Here is an 8,994-nt window from a genome sequence, read left to right as displayed (position 1 = left end):
TGCAGCTGAAAGTTTTAACACGCAACTGTGGACTTGGATGTAAGCTTTAGTTCACCTGACACTGGCGCTGCCATCTGACAAGGATACAAGGAAGTTTATTGTCACATGCATATAGTTACTGGAAGTAAGAAATGCAGTGAAATTATATCTGGTGTCAGCCTATTTGTGCATTTATGGGGGGGGGGGGGGGGGATAAAAAGTGCAGTAGAAGAGGGGTTTAGTAGATTAAGTGGCAAGGGCTGCATAAGAAAGGTGGGGGAGGATTTGGATTGGGGGGGGGGGCACCAACAAGGAGCACCCAAGAGCAACAAAGGCAAGGAAAAAACTCCCTTACCAAGGAAGAAACCTTGGGCAGATCCACGGCTCAAGGGGCTAACCCAACTGCCAGGGGTCTTGGTGTGTGTGTTGGGGGGATGACAGGGGAGATGACTGCGATCATCCAGAACCGTACAATAATAAAATGATTCCACTTATGAACAGTAATGAACATTTTTAATGTAGCCTAACCTAGGCCTAGTATCTAATGTCATGTGGGGAAAAAAAACAGATGAAAACAATTCCTTACTTTAACCATGCAAATGCATGTGTCTTATTAAAACGGTAGGAAAACTTGAATCAAAGACGGCGCTGACCATCATCAAAAATAGGGGACAGCGATCACTCGACATAGGCCTAGGCCTACTCCACAACTGAGTGATGAACGTGAAATGCTTTTTAGCCTACAAAACACTGCATTTAGATGACAACTGCGAGTAGAACCACGCTAATCTACTTAATGGAGAATTAAATATTCCAAATAGGCTAGTTTCCTTTCACAATGACAGAAATGTCACTTCTACTGCAACGTATGAGTTAAAACCATGATAAATTAGAAAGCCTCTATAGTGACAGGAAGTTTTAGGGGGGGGGGGGGGGGGGGGGCAAACTCTGTGTAACCTACCTGATTCCACAATGTTCAGTATTTGGCCTATAATTAAGCCTATAATATTTGGCATTTTTGAATCCATGAAAATTAACCAAAATCTATAATTTCCTATCGACAACAGACATCACATCGAATCGCATCCCTACAAAGTATCGAAAAGAATCAAATCGTTTGCTTAAAGAATTGATAAGTATCGAATTGTGATTTACACCCCTAAATGGCATCCTTATAATTACTGTTGTTTTGGGAATTATTTCTTATGCAAGCATTGTGCAACCATGTAATGCGTTACTCTCTTTTTTCACCACTGCACTCACCCCCCTAAACCTGACTCCCAATCCGGTTCACGGCATCAGTGTAACCTGCATTGTGTTTACAGTGCGGCTCATCCCTGCACTTGACCGTACTCGAAACCACAACTCAAATTAGGAGCAGACTAGCAATCTTCAGAAACATTTTTTAGTGTTCTGGAACAGAATAGTTTACTTGAAAAAATGGTATCTGGTCAATAATGTTAGTAGTGGTCCAAGCAGTGCAGCAGCAGGAACCCTATTGTTTTTGTTCTCATCATTATTTTTCTCTGGATAAAAGTGGTTGTGCAGCAAAAACCGTAAGGCCTAGGAATGTGAAACTACAGTAGGTGGTTTATAATAATTGTTGTGAGTGTGAGAAGTTTGCTGCTCAAAAAGTCATTTTGTTGGTGCAAAATATCTCCAGAAAATATTGTGGCTAACTGCAATATGTTAAATGGACAACACATTAAAGAGGAGGAATGGACTGTATTCCCCAAATATCGACTCAGATAGGTCATCGATAAAGGATGTCAAACAACCAAAAAATATGGCCAATTACACTGGTTGTCTACATGTGATTTAGCGCCAGGTTCTTCGCGAACGTAGCCTGGGTGTTCCCATGCTGCCTTGCGCGCGATTTGATTCACGCTGCTAAGGCAGCCTGGAGACCATGGAGCAAATTTTCGCCTGAGATAGGGAACCAATCACAGAACAGGGGGGAAAGCAAGACGATGATGAGCTATGCACAGACGCATTTGATGGACATCCGTGGCACCCAATAAACGGATCTGGGCATTTTTTTCAAATACGAGAAAATTAACGTTTGGTTCCCAGACCACGTCTCATTGAGAAGTGGTGGCGCTAGCCAGGCTATCGCGAACGTGCGGTGTAGCGACTTTTCCAGCCGCACCCTGACCCAGTCACGAATCTCTGTGCTCACAAGGAGCTGTGCTGACAGTCGGATTAATTGATCGCTAAATGATTGTCTAGTTACCAAGATGAATCATAAAAGGATTTGCCAACAGAAGGAAATGGCACTAGTTTCGGACTCAGGGCCGGCCCGAGGCATAAGCGAACTAAGCGGCTGCTTGGCCAGGGGGCCCCCAATCGAGTTTCTTTCTTTTTTTTTTACATAATAAATAACGTAAACAAGTGACATCAATGAATGAATAAATGAAACAATTCATAATTCAAAACAAGAAAATTCTGATTTCATATGATCAATACAGTGCCTGCCTACCTCTACTGTGTCTGCCAGCCTTTGAGTCACACGCATAAACTAGACACCTCGGGTGCATAGACAATTCGTGCAGACACTGCATCAAGTTCAAAAATCGGAAGAGACGGTAATGTTAAGAAATGTCACAAAAAAGGAAGTATCCCTCTGGTGCCGAAAACAGAAAGAAGAAAATGACAGAGGAGAAAAACGAGCAAGATACAGGTATGTTTGCATGTTTTGTGCTTGAGGTAGCTAGCTAGCTGTCATGATCTAATATAAGCCATCACCAGAGCTAAATCCCCGCCATCAACAGAGAAATGAGAAATGCACTACAGTAGCTACATGAAAACGTAGCTGAAGGCAAATTTACCACAGAGGGATTGTTTCTGATTTCGCACCTGAAAGTGTTGATAGTTTATTACTGTTCTATAATATGTGACATAGTAGTAGGCTAAGTCTGATAGCAACAGCAGGCTAAGCCCAGGCTCCCAGTCCCAACCCCAACCCACTGACTAGCGCGACTCTGGGCATCGGTAACGTTCCAGCTTCATAGGCAAAGATGGAACAGTACGTGCGCTCTGCTCTAAGATCTTTGGAGAGAGATGGTAGTGTTTGAGAAAATATACCATGTTGGGTGGGGAGACTTCTGTGATGGAAATAGACTTACATTTGATTAAGATAGTGGCAAGTGATGTAGCGGTGCTACCCTAATATTTAGGCTGCAGTAGATCACCATGTTAAGCGTTCACCACTGCAATTAAGTATACTTTTGATTATGCCTCATTTGCCAATAGAATATGAATTGTTACATGTGGAATTGCTTGTTGATGAGTGTAAGTAATGATAGCAAAATAAACTCATTCTGCTCGATCAAATATGCACTTATGCAATATTTTTTTTTTTCAGAGACACTGTTGAAGTACTTTGGAGCACATCTCTACCTAACTCTACCTCATCAAGTGTCTGCCTCCATGGCTGATGACACAGAAGGTGAGGTTTTCTTGATGGCAAATGGTTACATAGTATGACACATATTAATATGACATGACACATTTAACATAGTTTTTGTTTTATTTATTTATGTATTTATTTAATCATTGCAGGTTCGTCCACTGCAGAGTTGCAGATACCTGAAAGCCAGGAGCGAAGTAGGAATAAGTATTTTTTTTTTGGGACATTTTATTTTTGATTATTAATGTTTGTCTATTTTGGTTTTATTTTGTAGTTGAAGATTGCTCATTTAATGCACATTTGCGGATTTGTTCTGCAAATCTGTTGAAAAACAAGTCATTAAACAGATGTACTTGTTTACAACAAATACAAATGCTGTATTTTGTTATTTGTCAATTCAACTTCAGTAAACCACCCTTAGTGCTTCACTTTGAATATGAATGTTTCAAATAAATCTGTGATTTTAGTACCCTCTAAGATTAAAAGGTGACAGGGTTGGTGTAAATAACAATACATTGGTTTACCTAGCACATGGGGCCAGAAGTCTAGAGTGGAGCCCCAAAACATTTTTGGCATGTGAGCAAGGATGGATTACTGAATGAGCCTACCGAGTCCTTATGCATCTGTGTCCAGGGGGACAGTAGTTCATAATCAGTCACTGTATTAATACATAACCTCACTGTATTAATTTATAATTATATAGTGTGTGAAGTTGTCAATTATCGCCAAGCACAGGTGACTCTGCGTTGTGGAAGGGGGCCCCCAAATCAAATTCTGCTTAGGGCCCCCAAAAGGCTCGGGCCGGCACTGTTCGGACTTCTCTGATTAAACAATAAGAAAATATAAATATATATTGTGTTCTGTTTTATTGTCATTGCTTGTGTGTTGAATGAAATGAATGAAACACTCTTTCGAACAAAATCAATAATTTATTTTTGCTTGTTAACCTAGCTAGCTAGCTAACGTTAGCACAGTAAACGGAAAGTGAATAAGAACGGCTAGTGATGTTTGCTAGCTAGGTAGCAGCTAAGGACTTTGGTTAAACTTGTATATTGTTGCAAACTAACCTGAATTAACATATGTTCAGCAACTTTGTGGTAGTCTACTAGTTTTAGCAAAAATATGTTAAGATAGTTTATCAACCATCTCAGCTCTTTCTGTTATTTGCACAAAGTATTGAACTATAGTAGCCTAGCATATGAGAGATTTGTTGTGGCATAACATGGCATAAATTATCCTTCATCTTCATTCTTGATAACAGAGAATACCAAAAAAATGTAAATCCATAAAAGTAGGCCTTCCACACTGATCCTTAATTGTGTGAAAAACACATAAGAGATGGAGCATTCATTAATATATGTGATGTCCTTCCATCTTTGAAATCTGCATTACATCTGAACCTTTCTTCCTCTGATTTAAAAAGGCCACAATATTCAACTTGAGGCAATAATAGCATATGGGGCGGTGGTAGCGTAGTGGTTAAGGAGCTGGGCTAGCCTCCTGTATCCAACAAAAAATGTGTGTTCGATTCCCAGCTGCAACCAATGTGCCCTTGAGCAAGGCACCTTACCCTGAGTTGCTCTGGGGAGACTGGCCCTTGTGATAATTGATAAGTTGCTTTCAATAAAAAAATGTCAGCCAAATGAACAAATTAAAAAATAATAATATTTTTTAAAAAAATGGCCAATAAAAGCTAAAAGGAGTATCTGAGCTTTGATATGTAGATACACATTTAAGAATAAAAACGCAAGAGCTAAGCCATGCGCAGCTCCTGTTCCTTGGGGCATATTTAGCAGCAATTAGCATGAATACTGTTAAATTATAGTGAAGCTTTGCATACAACACGATTGTCACACAATAATCTAGGGTTTAATAATTTGTAGTTACAGACAATAAAACCATTGGGAAATATATATATATATATATATAAAGACTCATTAAGAGAAATCCTGAGGGATATGGCCTCAGAGAATTCCTGAAATCTAATTTAATATGTATTCATACACACACATTAGGAAATGATACACTACATTTATAAAAAATGAAATGGTTTAATGAAATACAGCTTGCATTTTGATTTTTGTATTTTAGGAAACAACCCCAGGTGGTTTCTCTTTCATGTCCCTGTTTTAATGCTACTGCTGAAAAGTCAGTCTTTTACAAGCTTGTACTTTTTTAGATGATGATATGCACTGGAATATTGATAGGGTTGAGTCAATCCCCCCTGCTGAAAAAAAACAGTTAGAAACCATCTTATGCTGGTAACTGGTTTTAACTTGTCTTTGCTGGTTTTCTTCCAGCTCTTGCTGGTCTTTGTTGGTATAGCTGGTTCTGCTACCAGGTGGACATGCTGGCGTGACCATCTGAGGAAACTGGTCATTGCAGGTGTGATCAGCCTGTCATGTGGGATATAGCTGGTGTAAGATGGTCATGCTGGTGACCAGCCTGCCAAGCTTGACATCGGTGGTGTAGGATGATCATGCTGGTTTTCTAGAATGACAAACATAAACTGGCATGGGCAGTTAATCCAGCTATATAAGACCAGCAACACCAGAAAATGACCAGCTTGATGTGGTACAACAAGCAAAACAAGCTGCATTTCCATTGTAAACTGGGTAAACCAGCTGAAAGAGCTTTGCTGGTCTAGCTGGTCAACCATCATAGGGTGGTCAAACAAGCTTTTTTTCAGCAGGGTCTTTAGAGGCAAGAACAGGTAGATCTAGTGTTTTATATATTATGGAATCCTGGCATCCCTTCTTGCTGAAATACTTTAGAACCTGAAGTCAATGGCTGATGACGTTATGCTTGATGGTGGTTCTGACTTCAACCATAAATGTTGAAACATTATAAACATTATAATTCATGCATTGAGAAGAGGCAGAGTCAATAATAGGTAATTTATCACTTTATAGAGAACAGAGACCGAAAGTATGCAGTTACATGTTATGCCATGGTGTTTTGGCCAATATCTGCATGCTGTTTGTCTCTTTCCAGAATTGCTCCTTATTCTCTTCCCCCCTTGCCGTCATGAAGAGATGACAAATTCTTACCAGGAGAATGGATCTGGAACCCTCTAAGCCATTGAAGGCCTACAGTGCCGCTCTGTAATCCACATTGCTATTGCTCCATTCAGCATTCCACAATGGCCACAACATTCATTAACAGGAATTAGTTGTAATACCTGAGAACAACTGCTTCACAGGGCTAGTATATTGGTACTGTCTGAATACTGGATAGGGCTACAATATGGGGGTCTTATAATATACAAATTAAATAACATTCTGAAGAAACTCAAAAACATTAACAGTGTCACCAACACTGGAAATGAGTGGCCATTACAACTCTCATATAAACCTGCCCAACACCCGCACTTAGCATTTGCAAGAGCCTGATAAAAGCTGGAACCACCTACAAGATTCTAAACTGTGAATCCTCAGTCTTTGGGGCCAGTAGAGTACAATAGAGTAAGCCAGAGGGCTGTAAAGTGTTGTACTGCATCCTGCTGCCTCCTTTATCTCCCCCCACCATTGACTAATGACCTTCCCCCTTCTCCTCTTCTCTCTACTCCCATCCCCCTTTCCGCCCTCTCACGCCATCTCTGTCCCCATCCCCCACTCTGGTTGTGCAGGGAGGTGGGGTCCAGCAGCCCACACGCTGCCTGAAAGACGTCCATCACAGGTCTTCAGATTAGCTGCATCACTGCTCGGGACAAAAGAGCGCCCCCACCACACACACAAACACACAGAAAACACCACTCGGGCCCCCCATTCCATCTCTCCCACTCTGTCCTTGGATAAGGCTGTGTGGTATCACTGAAATAGGTGTTGCATAGGTGTTGTATGCTCTCACTGCAGAAGACATGGAGGCTCTTGCAGACTAATCCCAAGCTATGCTTACACCTGCATCATCTTCTCAAAAGGAACTTTTCAATCATCCTTCTTTTGATATTTTTAAGATCATCGGCCACCTTCCCCTTCCTACCACCGTGTGCAATGATACTTCTAGATTGCATTGACTGAAAAACATGGACTAGTTTGGCTTTGAATGTGTTGACAACCAGCATGAATTTAGCAAATTCAGCGACCACTGTTATCTTTTGCTAGCTGTATACTCGCCCTGAGGCAACATCAAAGCCAGCAGTTGTTATATTATAGGCTTCTGTAACTGGGAGAATTTGTAAAAAATGATTTCAGTAATAACAAGGGATACTCTGTACATTTGGCTAATTGACTACTCAACTGAACATACCACCCTTCACAACAAGTCTGTAGGTTTACACAACATGCTACCAGTGACCTCTAGTGGCCGTACCTAATGCTCAATTCCAGTACAAAGTTGGTACAACATGTTCTAATGCACCACCAGTTCACACTACTAAAAATATGACACACTTATGTCCTTGAATCTAGATGAAAAACTTTTTGGCTTTTTACCCTTTGGCTACCTTAATTTGGAAGTTAAGGTAAAAAACAAGCTGATTAAATAACATCTGTTATTTAAGGAGCCATTTATCTCTGTTTGAGGGACACCCACGTAAATCAGTGTACTAATCTACTTAATTTTCTTACTGAAAAATTAGTATTTTTAGATATAATTTAAGTTGTAAAGAATGTGATGCAAGTGGCAGCGTCCATACCATATTTGAAATTACCTTCTTCAACTCCCTTTATTTAAGCTCTCCCCTACTGCCCCCCTGTGTTTATTTACCCCTTCTTGCACTAATGCAACTGTGGCACAAGAATTTCGCTATACTGCAAAGTATATGTGACAATAAAACTTTAAAACTCGAAACTTGAAAATGCCCACAGGGCACCCAGGTTTGAATCCGATCCGCGGTCATTTCCTGATCTCTCCATTTCTACCTCACAGCTGCTCTCGTTTATTATGCTCCCTCCCCTGTTAGCAATCTAGCAATATACCTGGAAGATGCCCATACATGTTGGCCAATCAGAGTGAAGCCAATTATGCATGTAACATTACATAAAAAATAGAGGCCAAATGATGGCAATTTCCTAGTGTGTCGTCACAATGACCTACCATGTCCCTGTACCAAGTTTGGACTTCATACATCAAAGTGTTGAGATATGAGCTCACTTTATATTGCAGCGCCCCTATAGAGGCCAAATGGATCACTATCAGGTAACAAGTCCCCTTACCAAGTTTGGACTTCATACATCAAAGCTTTGTTGAGATATGAGCTTACTTCCGTTTTACTGGCTGTATTGAGTCAATACTTTTGAATATGGATACACCTTTCCTATAGGTATCTTTTGTGAGGCTTGGTCTGAAGATCATCTTTCATGGAGATGGACAAAATTTGTGACCGGTGAAAACTTATAAGCGTTTTTGATAAAATCCAATATGGGAAATTCTCATCATGGGGCATGTTTAACTCGGCATCATACAAGGATTCCAAAGATACATCAATGTTCAAAATTGGTTATTCGATTTAAAAGTTAAGTGCATGGATGTAATGACCACTTTGACCTATTAGTGGAGGTGCCGACATGAAACTTCCCCAATCGGTGTGTAAAATTTCACAACTTTTCTATGGCTGCCATAGACTTCTATAGCAGAAGAAAGGCCCCCCAATAAAAGCTCAGTAG

This window comes from Alosa sapidissima, chromosome 1 (assembly GCF_018492685.1).
Source record: "Alosa sapidissima isolate fAloSap1 chromosome 1, fAloSap1.pri, whole genome shotgun sequence".
In the NCBI taxonomy this organism is placed as follows: domain Eukaryota; kingdom Metazoa; phylum Chordata; class Actinopteri; order Clupeiformes; family Clupeidae; genus Alosa; species Alosa sapidissima.
This window is presented reverse-complemented; position numbering follows the sequence as displayed.